Here is a 12,349-nt window from a genome sequence, read left to right as displayed (position 1 = left end):
TCTCAATTAACACCTTTTTCAACTATTTTAAACTACTACATAGCCTTTCATGTTTAAAACCGCAACACCAAACCCTAATTCCCAACTTTTTCACAATTAGGTTCCTAAAATCAATTTCTATCAAAATTACTTCAATAGAATCATCATATAACAAAATCAAAGCTTTAATTCCATGTTTATTCATCATAAAAATTCAGTACTCATCAATGGTAACTTTCAAAATCAGCCATAAGATCAATAACTAATGAAACAATTAGTTGGACCTAATTGTAAAAGTATCAAAACCACAAAAATTAGAAGAAATAATCAAGAATTAAACTTACATGATTCAAATATATGAAAAAACAGCTTGGAGGGACTCTTCAATGGCGTTTTTTGGCTAATAATTATGAAGAATTGCCTAGAAACTCTTTTAATTGAGATTTTTATTTGTTAACTTTTACAAAATTTCCAATTTTACCCTTATTACATCACTTTTCCAGATTTTTCTTGCCCAACCGTCCAGCCCATATATTTTGGGCCTAATTGCCTTTTAAATCCCTCCTTTTTAATCACTTAAGCTATTTAATCACAATTTAACAAATTTTACACTATTTTCAATTTAGTCCTTTTTAGTTAATTGACTATCCAAACGTTAAAATTTTCTAACGAAACTTTAATACAAACTCAATGACACTCTAAAAATATTTCTAAAAATACTTATGGCTCGGTTTAAAATCTTCGAGGTCTCGATACTTCGTTTTCGATTTTAATTATTTTAATATTTATTCCTAGTACACTATTCACTATTTCAAAAATTTTCCCAACTTCACATTTACTTATTCTCACTAAATTAATAATATTTTCTACTCATTTTTCAGATTTAGTGATCTCGAATCACCATTCCGACACCACTGAAAATTCAGGCCATTACAGAAGGAGAAACTGCCAATGCTTATTTCGAAAGAACTCTCTCAATTGCCAAGAAGATGAAAGCATGCGAAAAGAATGTCAAAGAAACTGATATTACCGGGAAGATTCTGCGATCCTTAGTTTTTAAATTTAATTATGTTGTATGCTCAATTGAGGAATCAAATAATGTTGAGACTCTAATGGTAGATAAACTTCAAAGCAGTCTATTGATTTATGAACAAAGAATGACAAGCCTAACTGAGGAAGAACAGGTATTAAATGTTACAAATGAAGATCGAGGTGGAAGAGGCAGAGGCTAGACTAGAGGTCGAGGAAGAGGCAGAGGCCGTGGCAGACAGAGTGTAGATAAAGCAACTATAGAATGCTACAAGTGTCATAATTTGGGGCATTATCAGTATGAATGTCCCAATTTGGAAAATAAAGCTCATTTTGTAGAAATTGATGATAAAGACGAGAGGTTGCTGATGGTACAAGTAGATCTGAAGCAAAACAAAAGGGAAAGAATATGGTTTCTTGATTCTAGGTATTCAAATCACATGTCTGGAAAAAAATAATGGTTCACAAGACTTGATGAAAGATTCAAGCATTCGGTAAAACTTGGGAACAACTCTAAACTAATGGTAAAAGGGAAATGAGACATCAAGCTAGAATTTGGAGGAAAAGTCTAAATAATAAGTGATGTGTATTTTATACCTGATTTATGCAATAATTTGTTTAGTATAGGTCAATTACAAGATTGATGCATCACGATTTTGATGAAACATGGAACTTGCAAGCTATACCATCCAACTCAGTGGCTTATAATGGAAAGTATAATGACTGCCAACAGAATGTTTGTGGTCACTACAAATATTCTCATGACATCAGCCTCCTACTTCAACACATACAATAAAGATTCCAGCGTTATTTGGCACAAATGATATGGACATCTGAGTTACAAACATTTGGAATTATTGCATAATAAGAAGATGGTCCCAAAATCAGAACACCAACAAATAGATGCACTAGCTGCATGGTAGGGAAACAACATAGATAAGCTATTCCAAAGAAGAGTAAAGGAAGAGCAGCAAAACAATTGTAACTCATCCACTCTGATATTTGTGGCCCCATTTCACCTCATCATATAGCAAAAAGAGGTACATGTTAACTTTCATAGATGGTTTTTGTAACAGCCCGATTTTGGGCCTAGTCGGAACAGTGGTTTCGGGACCACAAATCTGACAAGGAAAAAATTTATTTTTCTTATATTTTTATGGTCTACGATTTCACGGAATTATTTTGTAAAAATTTTGTTCGAAAATTTCGACGTTTGGGCACTCAATTTAGTCAAAAGAACTAAATTGTAAAAAGTGTAAAAGTTGAGTTCTACAAGTTAGAGGTGTCTAATTATTATGAAATTTTAAATTGGAGGTCCTTAAATGGTAATTAGACCATTGGTTATTTATGGACAAAAATAGACATGGTTAGTAAGTAAGCTATTTAAGGGCATTTTGGTAAAATGCCTTAATTAATGAATAAAGACAAAATAACATGAAATAAATTATCATCTTCTTCAATTCTTTTCTTCATGGCCGTATGTAGCAAGGGAACACCATGGCTAGGGTTTGTTCATCTTCCAAGCTTCATGGTAAGTCCGTTCTAGCCCGCTTTTTCTTGTTCTTTGTATTTTTAGCATCCCGATAACTTGCTTAAGCTATCTCTACCATTAATTCGAGCTAGAATTTATGTCCGAAAAATTACCCATAGATGAAAAGTGTGAATTTTGATGTTTCATGATAGAATATGAAGCTTAGAATTATGTTAAGCAACTTTTGCTAAGCGATTTTGAGTGAAAACGAGTAAAACGACATAATCGATAAAAATACTAAATGTTCATAAGTAAGTGTTAGAGTTGGAATTTGATGTTTCTATAGAAGGAAAAATGTTCAACATGTCATAATACATAAGGATAAGGGATGAAGTTTAATTTACGAGCTTTGGGGCAAAAGTGTAAATATGTAAAAGTTTAGGGCAAAATTATAATTTTACCAAAGTTTGAGTCAAGGACTGTTTTGATAAATGTGAGTACTAAATAAGTCAAATGTGTTATTATAGATCAAGAAAGAAGTGGAATCGACCTTGACCGGAGAAAAGGAAAGATTAAAGACTAAATTGCTAAATTTTTATATTATTGCATCAAAGTAAGTTACGTGTAAATAATAGTTATATTTTTATAAATTGTGAATTATATTTGATATGTGAATTAATATTGAATGTGGAAGGAAAATTGTTCATGAATTATTCAAGTGATAAAGTGTTTAAAATAAAGTGTTAAGTGTAAATTCTGGTTGAACTTAGGAATAGAAGTGGATACAAGTGACATGTCACTAGAGATCGATGTTACAAAGATGTTACAGTGAGTCCCGGTCTTTGGGTGATCTAGCATGTGTTGCGAGACACGACGACTTGTGTGAGCAGGCCCGTGGACATTTCAGTGTTATTGATCGCTGGTAGCTTGGCCACGTATCGATGGTAGCCGGCACGTATCGATGGTAACCGGCCACGTATCGATGGTAGCCGCCACGTATCGTGGTAGCTTCGGCCACGATCGATGGTAGCTTCGCCACGTATCGATGGTAACCGGCTACATATCAGTGTGGCACTTATGTGCTAATTCTCTACGTATCTATGTATATTCCGAGTGTTCAACGGGAAATTGACTAAGTGTAATTGAATAATGAATATAGGTGTGGAACTGAATTGAATATCGACTTAGAAATGGAAAAGTGAATTTTGAATTGAATTGTGATTGAAAGTGAAAAAGTGAAATTATGAAAGAGTACATTTAGCAACAAAACAGTTTAGACAGCAACAGTTGTGTGACTTTGAAAATCACCAAAATGGTGGAAATTTAATTAGAGGCTGAATAATATATGAAATTGAAGCTTAATGAGTCTATTTTCACATAAAAGAAATAGAAAAAGCAAAAGAGTTATATATTTTGAGATATTTGAAGTTTAATTAGACAGAGTCAGAATGAGTTTGGAATCCCCTGTTTTGACTTTGGAAAATTGTAAAAAATTGTAAAAAAATAATTATGGGATAAAGTTTATATGTTTAGAATTATCAGTGAATCTATTTTATGAGAAACAAACGGAAACTATATCCGAATTCTGTACAGTGAGATAATTAATTTTAGTGAAGAGAGGTCAGAACTGTCAAACAGTGAAACAGGGAAACTTTAAAGAATAAACTGTACTATTTGGCTAAACCAAAATTATGAAAATTTTATGGTAAGAATATATGTGAATCTAGTTTCGGATAAAATTTACGGATCTTAATTTGGAGTTCTGTAGCTCCGGGTAAAAATAATTTAGTGACTATGACTCGAATAGACAGCTTTGAATATACATGTTAGTGAATAGAGAAATTATAGTTAATGTTGTTTAAATGTGATATACACATAAAGGATGTGGAATGGAGAGGAGGAGGAGGACAATAAAATGTAGGAAATAATTGTGTATAATGGTCATATGCCCGATTATAATCGGTAAATGTTAAATTGAATGGTAAATACGTATTGGTACCGAAGGAACTATTGCGGTTTTGAAAAGCAATTGACCAAATGTATAAGAAATTTAGTCTTGATATATATATATGATAATAATGATATATGGATGATTATATCATTGAGTTGCATTGATTAATTCGGTTTATGTCATGGAAATGTCAAGAACATTTGTCTTTGATATGTGATGATCATGGTTTAAGCTCATATGGGAAAATAAAGTTTCATAGTATGAGAGTGTGGTATTGAAATATATATATTGGATTAAGAAATTAATTTGAATTGTGAACACGAAATATTGTGAATTGAATAAAATGGAAATGGAGCTTTGAATTACATAAGTAAGTATCGGGTCTCGTAGGCCCTATTTGTTATGAATATAATATTTTGAGGATATGTTATAAAGAATTATAAAAGCATGTTAAAAATTTGAAGAGTTTAAATTTGAATGAAATTTTGTAACTCAGTTTAATACGTTTACATGTGTAAGTGTTCTAGTAATGCCTCATACCCTATTCCGGAGTTGAATACGGGTAAGGGGTGTTACATTTAGTGGTATCAGAGCTACGGTTTAGTCGGTTCTCGGACCGAACGTAGCATATGTGAGTCTAGCTATAGATGCCATGTTATTACTTGTAATGGTGTGATATCTCCGGGCTCTAACGAAATTGTTTTGTTAAGACAGAGATGATTTTCAACCAAGCTATTTTTGAGAATGCTAAAAATGATATTGAGATAAATGAAATATGCTCACGTTATGTTAGAATTTAGAAAGGTAAGAATAGAAATTTGTGATATGTATATGTGTTCATGTATAAAAAAAAATGAAATGAAAGTTTATGTTGTGATAAACTCATTCAAGTATGTTAGTGATCATATGATGCTATGTGCTCAACATATTTGATTAAGTGAATATGGAAACGAATTTACTTAAATAGATGGAATGTGTGGTTATGTATATTTGCTTGAATAAGTGAACTCATGACGTTCATATGACTGAATCTTATGTATAATTGTTAAATTAGAGGTAATATGATATTTTGTTATGTGTATTTATTATTGAATCATGAATATTATAATAGTATGAAAATTGAATTGGAAGATCAAATTGAGTAGAACGCAGGAATGAGTACTTTCGTTCAGTGATATGTGATGAATTGACGGAAAATACCATGGTTTGGCCATGCAACATGTGAAAATGTGATTATGAAATTTCCGTGTAAGACCATATCTGGAATATGACATCATTGTGATATGTGATTCCGTGTAAGACTATAGCTGGGCTATGGCATCGGTATGTGATATGTGATTACATGTAAGACCATAGTTGGATATGGCAATGTGAAAACGAAGTACTCAATTCCGTAAGGCGTTCTGTAATTTGACAAATTGTGGTAAGTGTTAGGCAAATTTTATGTGATAAAACATATTAAACAGTGAAATTGAGCTCAATTATGTGATCTCACCATTCAGAGATTATGTTTGTCAGGTTATGTTAATAAATTATGTGTATGTGAATTTAAGGAAATTAAACAGATAATGATATTGAGCTCATTTACATGAATCTGTCATTTGAAATTGTGATTGACAAGAAGAAATAGTGATTTGCATGCTTATGTATGGTTATATGTATTTATCTGAAATACAAGAAAATGATGATTATTGATATGGCTATAAAGTGAACAAGTGGTGAAGTTAAAAGATCAAATGGGTGAGAAATAAAGCTTGGAAAACTAGCCCGATTTTTGCCCATACGGTTAGACACACGGGCGTGTGACCCCTATATGTGAGAAAATATATGAATGAACTAAGTGGTTATGATGGTATTACATTGATGATGAATGTTAAGTCTTATATATATATATGTATTTATGAGAGTAAGTTAGAGGCTTTACGACCTCACCCCCTTATCGATATTGTTTTATGACGAAATTTTTTTTATGAGAATCATGTTGAATAAATTCATAAATGTGAACTAAAGAGTTTAGTGGTCAAATAATTAGTAATGCAAACAGAGTTGAGCCTAGTGTAATAAATGAACTCAGTTTTAAAAGAAATATCAGATTGTTAGTGAATGGAATAATGCGAGGTTCGTGATAACAGAATTTGTGAGAGAAATGACAATTAAGTGGTAAAGATGCCTGTGTGTGACGATTACAATCGAAACGAACACGATGATCTTTTCGGATATTCTATATATTCTTTTATCCTCGAAATATGTGTATAATTGTTCGCTTTTGATAAAGTTCTTATGTTGTGAGAATGTTAGCTAACTATGATGTTAGACGAAAGTCTTGTTGGTCTAGTTGGTTTATGACCGGTTATTGTTCATTTTGCATGCATATTTAGAAAGTGTATTGTTTTGCTACGATGAAATTCCGAGCTAAAATGTGGTGATTCGGTGATTTGCATGCTAAAAGAATGTTGAAAGATTGTGTGTTTGAGTTGTATTCTCAAAGATGAAGAAAATAGTACTTTGATACGTTAATGTTCGATAGTTGAAATCAACTCAATTGTTTTACTAGAGTGAACTGATTTATCTAGATGTGATTTGAGTTGTATGTATTTAAGCATGTGTATTTACGAGTATGAAGACGGATAGTCGAAATGAAAATCTATATTTCGAAAATATGCTATAGAAATATTTATTGATATAGAGATATACGAGATTAAATTGATTAGTGATTTTGGGAAGTTAGTGAAAGTGTCTCATGAGAGTTGGAAGTAACTTCTTCGGTAAGATTTTCGGGACGAAAATCCCTAAAGGAGGAGAGTTGTAATGACCGATCTTGGGCCTAGTCGGAACAGTGGTTTCGGGACCACAAATCTGACAAGGAAAAATTTTATTTTTCTTATATTTTTATGGTCTACGATTTCACGGAATTATTTTGTAAAAATTTTGTTCGAAAATTTCGACGTTTGGGCACTCAATTTAGTCAAAAGGACTAAATTGTAAAAAGTGTAAAAGTTGAGTTCTACAAGTTAGAGGTGTCTAATTATTATGAAATTTTAAATTGGAGGTCCTTAAATGGTAATTAGACCATTGGTTATTTATGGACAAAAATAGACATGGTTACTAAGTAAGCTATTTAAGGGCATTTTGGTAAAATGCCTTAATTAATGAATAAAGACAAAATAACATGAAATAAATTATCATCTTCTTCAATTCTTTTCTTCATGGCCGTATGTAGCAAGGGAACACCATGGCTAGGGTTTGTTCATCTTCCAAGCTTCATGGTAAGTCCGTTCTAGCCACGTTTTTCTTGTTCTTTGTATTTTTAGCATCCCGATAACTTGCTTAAGCTATCTCTACCATTAATTGAGCTAGAATTTATGTCGAAAAATTACCCATAGATGAAAAGTGTGAATTTTGATGTTTCATGATAAAATATGAAGCTTAGAATTATGTTAAGCAACTTTTGCTAAGCGATTTTGAGTGAAAACAGTAAAACGACATAATCGATAAAAATACTAAATGTTCATAAGTAAGTGTTAGAGTTGGAATTTGATGTTTCTATAGAAGGAAAAATGTTCAACATGTCATAATACATAAGAATAAGGGATGAAGTTTAATTTACGAGCTTTGGGGCAAAAGTATAAATATGTAAAAGTTTAGGGCAAAATTATAATTTTACCAAAGTTTGAGTCAAGGACTGTTTTGATAAATGTGAGTACTAAATAAGTCAAATGTGTTATTATAGATCAAGAAAGAAGTGGAATCGACCTTGACCGGAGAAAAGGAAAGATTAAAGACTAAATTGCTAAATTTTTATATTATTGCATCAAAGTAAGTTACGTGTAAATAATAGTTATATTTTTATAAATTGTGAATTATATTTGATATGTGAATTAATATTGAATGTGGAAGGAAAATTGTTCATGAATTATTCAAGTGATAAAGTGTTTAAAATAAAGTGTTAAGTGTAAATTCCGGTTGAACTTAGGAATAGAAGTGGATACAAGTGACATGTCACTAGAGATCGATGTTACTGATGTTACAGTGAGTCCCGGTGTTGGGTGATCTAGCATGTGTTGCGAGACACTGACGGCTTGTGTGAGCAGCCCGTGGACATTTCGGTGTTATTGATCGGTGGTAGCTTGACACGTATCGATGGTAGCCGGCCACGTATCGATGGTAGCCGGCTACGTATCGATGGTAGCTTCGCTACGTATCGATGGTAAGCTTCGGCCACGTATCGATGGTATCTTCGACTACGTATCGGTGGTAGCTTCGGCTACATATCGATTGTGGCACTTATGTGCTAATTTCACGTATCTATGTATATTCCGAGTGTTCAACGGAAATTGACTAAGTGTAATTGAATAATGAATATAGGTGTGGAACCTGAATTGAATATCGACTTAGAAATGGAAAAGTGAATTTTGAATTGAATTGTGATTGAAAGTGAAAAAGTGAAATTATGAAAGAGTACATTTAGCAACAAAACAGTTTAGACAGCAACAGTTGTGTGACTTTGAAAAATCACCAAAATGGTGGAAATTTAATTAGAGGCTGAATAATATATGAAATTGAAGCTTAATGAGTCTATTTTCACATAAAAGAAATAGAAAAGCAAAAGAGTTATATATTTTGAGATATTTGAAGTTTAATTAGACAGAGTCAGAATGAGTTTGGAATCCCTGTTTTGACTTTGGAAAATTGTAAAAAAATTGTAAAAAATAATTATGGGATAAAGTTTATATGTTTAGAATTATCAGTGAATCTATTTTATGAGAAACAAATGGAAACTATATCCGAATTCTGTACAGTGAGATAATTAATTTTAGTGAAGAGAGGTCAGAACTGTCAAATAGTGAAACAGGGGAAACTTTAAAGAATAAACTGTACTATTTGGCTAAACCAAAATTATGAAAATTTTATGGTAAGAATATATGTGAATCTAGTTTCGGATAAAATTTACGGATCTTAATTTGGAGTTCTGTAGCTCGGGTAAAAATAATTTAGTGACTATGACTCGAATAGACAGCTTTGAATATACATGTTAGTGAATAGAGAAATTATAGTTAATGTTGTTTAAATGTGATATACACATAAAGTATGTGGAATGGAGAGGAGGAGGAGGATAATAAAATGTAGGAAATAATTGTGTATAATGGTCATATGCCCGATTATAATCGGTAAATGTTAAATTGAATGGTAAATACGTATTGGTACCGAAGGAACTATTGCGGTTTTGAAAAGCAATTGACCAAATGTATAAGAAATTTAGTCTTGATATATATATATGATAATAATGATATATGGATGATTATATCATTGAGTTGCATTGATTAATTCGGTTTATGTCATGGAAATGTCAAGAACATTTGTCTTTGATATGTGATGATCATGGTTTAAGCTCATATGGGAAAATAAAGTTTCATAGTATGAGAGTGTGGTATTGAAATATATATATTGGATTAAGAAATTAATTTGAATTGTGAACACGAAATATTGTGAATTGAATAAAATGGAAATGGAGCTTTGAATTACATAAGTAAGTATCGGGTCTCGTAGGCCCTATTTGTTATGAATATAATATTTTGAGGATATGTTATAAAGAATTATAAAAGCATGTTAAAAATTTGAAGAGTTTAAATTTGAATGAAATTTTGTAACTCAGTTTAATACGTTTACATGTGTAAGTGTTCTAGTAATGCCTCATACCCTATTCCGGAGTTGAATACGGGTAAGGGGTGTTACAGTTTTAGTCGAAAGCTCTAGGTTTATTTTCTGAATGAGAAGAGTGAGGTATTTATAACTTTCAAAAATTTCAAAATAATGAGGGAGAAAGAGTCTGGTTTATCATGGTGCAGTTTAAGAACAGACTAGGAGAATTCAAATTGAAGAGTTTTCAAATTTTTGTAATGCACAAGGCATCAAAAGGCAACTCACAACAACTTATACACCTCAGCAAAATGAAGTTGATGAACGTAAAAATCGTACCATTCTCAACATGGTGAGATGCATGCTTGAAGAAAAAAAGATGTCCAAAATATTCTGGCTAGATGCTGTAAAGTAGATGTGTCATGTGTTAAACTGAAGTCGCACTGCCTGCTTGAAGAATAAAACCCCTGAAGAATGCTAGAGTAGCCTCAAACCAAATGTTGAATACTTTTGGGTGTTTAGATGCATTGGAAATGTTCATGTACCCGAGGCAAAAAGACAAAAGCTAGATGTAAGAAGCCAAAAGCAAGTTCTGATCGGTTACAGCAAAGAATCCAAAGGTTACAAAATGATTGATCCACTGACAAAGAAAATCACCATCAGCAGAGGCGTGGTTTTTGAAGAAAATGAAGGCTGGGATTGGAGCAGTATGAAAGAAGAAACCTTAAATGATGTATTAGATTATAGAGAAGCCTATGAAGAAGCATACAATCAAAATGATGAAGATGAATAAGATTTAAACGATGAAGATTCAGTTGATGAGAACTCCACATAAAGTGACGTAGTAGATCTCTCCAATGATGAAGCAGTAGCTCCTCAAACTCGAAAAAGAAGGGCTTCAGCATATCTAGATGATTACACGAGTGGAGAAGGTCTCTAAAAAGATGAGGTACAATACTTTGTGTTATTTTTATCTACTGGTGATCCTTTGAACAAGTAGTAAAATCAAAAGATTAGAGGAAGGCGATGGATCTTGAAATTGAAGCAATAGAGAAGAATCATACATGAAAGCTGATAAAAGCTCTCTCTTGTGTGAAAGTGATTGGAGTCAAGTCGGTCTATCGGATAAAATTGAACAAAAATGGATAAATTAATAAATGCAAGGTGAGATTGGTAGCCAAGGGATATGCTCAAGAGAAGGGGATAGACTATAATGAGGTGTTCGCTGCTGTAGCAAGATGTGATACTATTTGAATGGTATTAACTCTTGCAGCAAGAAATGGCTGGAAAGTCTTTCAGCTAGACGTCAAAAGTACATTTCTACATGGTGAACTCAGTGAAGATGTATACGTCGCTCAACCACAAGGTTATGGAGTGAAGGGAGAAGAGGACAAAGTGTACAAATTGAAAAAGGCTCTCTACAGCTTAAAAAAAGCTCCGAGAGCATGGTTCAGCAGAATTGAAGGATACTTTATCAAAGAAGGTTTTGAAAAGAGCTGTTGTGATCACACTTTGTTTGTCAAGAAACGTGAGGATAACAAGATTCTGATTGTAAGTCTCTACGTTGATGATATCATTTTTACAATCAATGATTTGTTATTGATGCAAGGTTTCAAAAACCCAATGAAAAATGAGTTTGAAATGACTGATCTGGGTGAGATGGAGTACTTTCTGGGAATAGAAGTATATCAAGGCATTAATGGGATCTTCATCAACCAAAAGAAATATGCCAATGAAGTTCTTAAAAAATTCAGAATGGGGGCTTGCAATGGAGTCAGGAATCCAATAGTTTCTGGCAGTAAATTGTCAAATGAGGAAGAAGAAGCACAAGTTGATAGAACCTTATTCAAGCAAATCGTGGGAAGTTTGATGTACATGACAGTCACAAGACCTGATCTGATGTACAGTGTATGTCTAATCAGTAGATTCATGTCAAATCCAATGGAAGTACATATGCTGGCAGTTAAAAGAATTATGAGATATGTTTAAGCTACCACAAATTTTGGCATTCTTTACAAAAGGAATTGCACACATGAACTAATGGCATACACAAACAGTGATTATGCTGGAGATTTGAGTGATCGGAAGAGTACTTCAAGTTATGTCTTTATGCTAAGTGGAGGAGCAGTAGCTTGGGCATCAAAGAAGCAACCTGTTGTTACTCTATCAACTACAGAAGCAGAGTATGTAGCTACTGCCTCATGTGCTTGTCAAAGTGTGTGGATGCAGCGAATTTGGAAGCAAATTGAAGGTACCCAAAGCAGTTTAGTCAAAATTCTTTG

At 32.7% G+C, this 12,349-nt stretch overlaps 2 long non-coding RNA genes across 2 annotated transcripts; both read left to right on the top strand.

Annotated features, from left to right (window-relative positions):
* The first annotated feature begins 2,275 nt into the window (after positions 1–2,275).
* LOC128039864 (uncharacterized) lies at positions 2,276–3,189 on the top strand. Its single transcript, XR_008194597.1, has 2 exons — positions 2,276–2,539; positions 3,007–3,189. It is a non-coding gene; the product is annotated as an uncharacterized LOC128039864 (long non-coding RNA).
* Positions 3,190–7,285: 4,096 nt separating this feature from the next.
* On the top strand, positions 7,286–8,343 carry LOC128039865 (uncharacterized). The gene is made up of 2 exons (XR_008194598.1): positions 7,286–7,696; positions 8,161–8,343. It is a non-coding gene; the product is annotated as an uncharacterized LOC128039865 (long non-coding RNA).
* Positions 8,344–12,349: the final 4,006 nt, after the last annotated feature.

Source organism: Gossypium raimondii, chromosome 3, assembly GCF_025698545.1.
Source record: "Gossypium raimondii isolate GPD5lz chromosome 3, ASM2569854v1, whole genome shotgun sequence".
Taxonomy (NCBI): domain Eukaryota; kingdom Viridiplantae; phylum Streptophyta; class Magnoliopsida; order Malvales; family Malvaceae; genus Gossypium; species Gossypium raimondii.
Note: the sequence above shows the minus strand (reverse complement) of the source record. Positions and strands in the feature narration are given on the sequence as shown.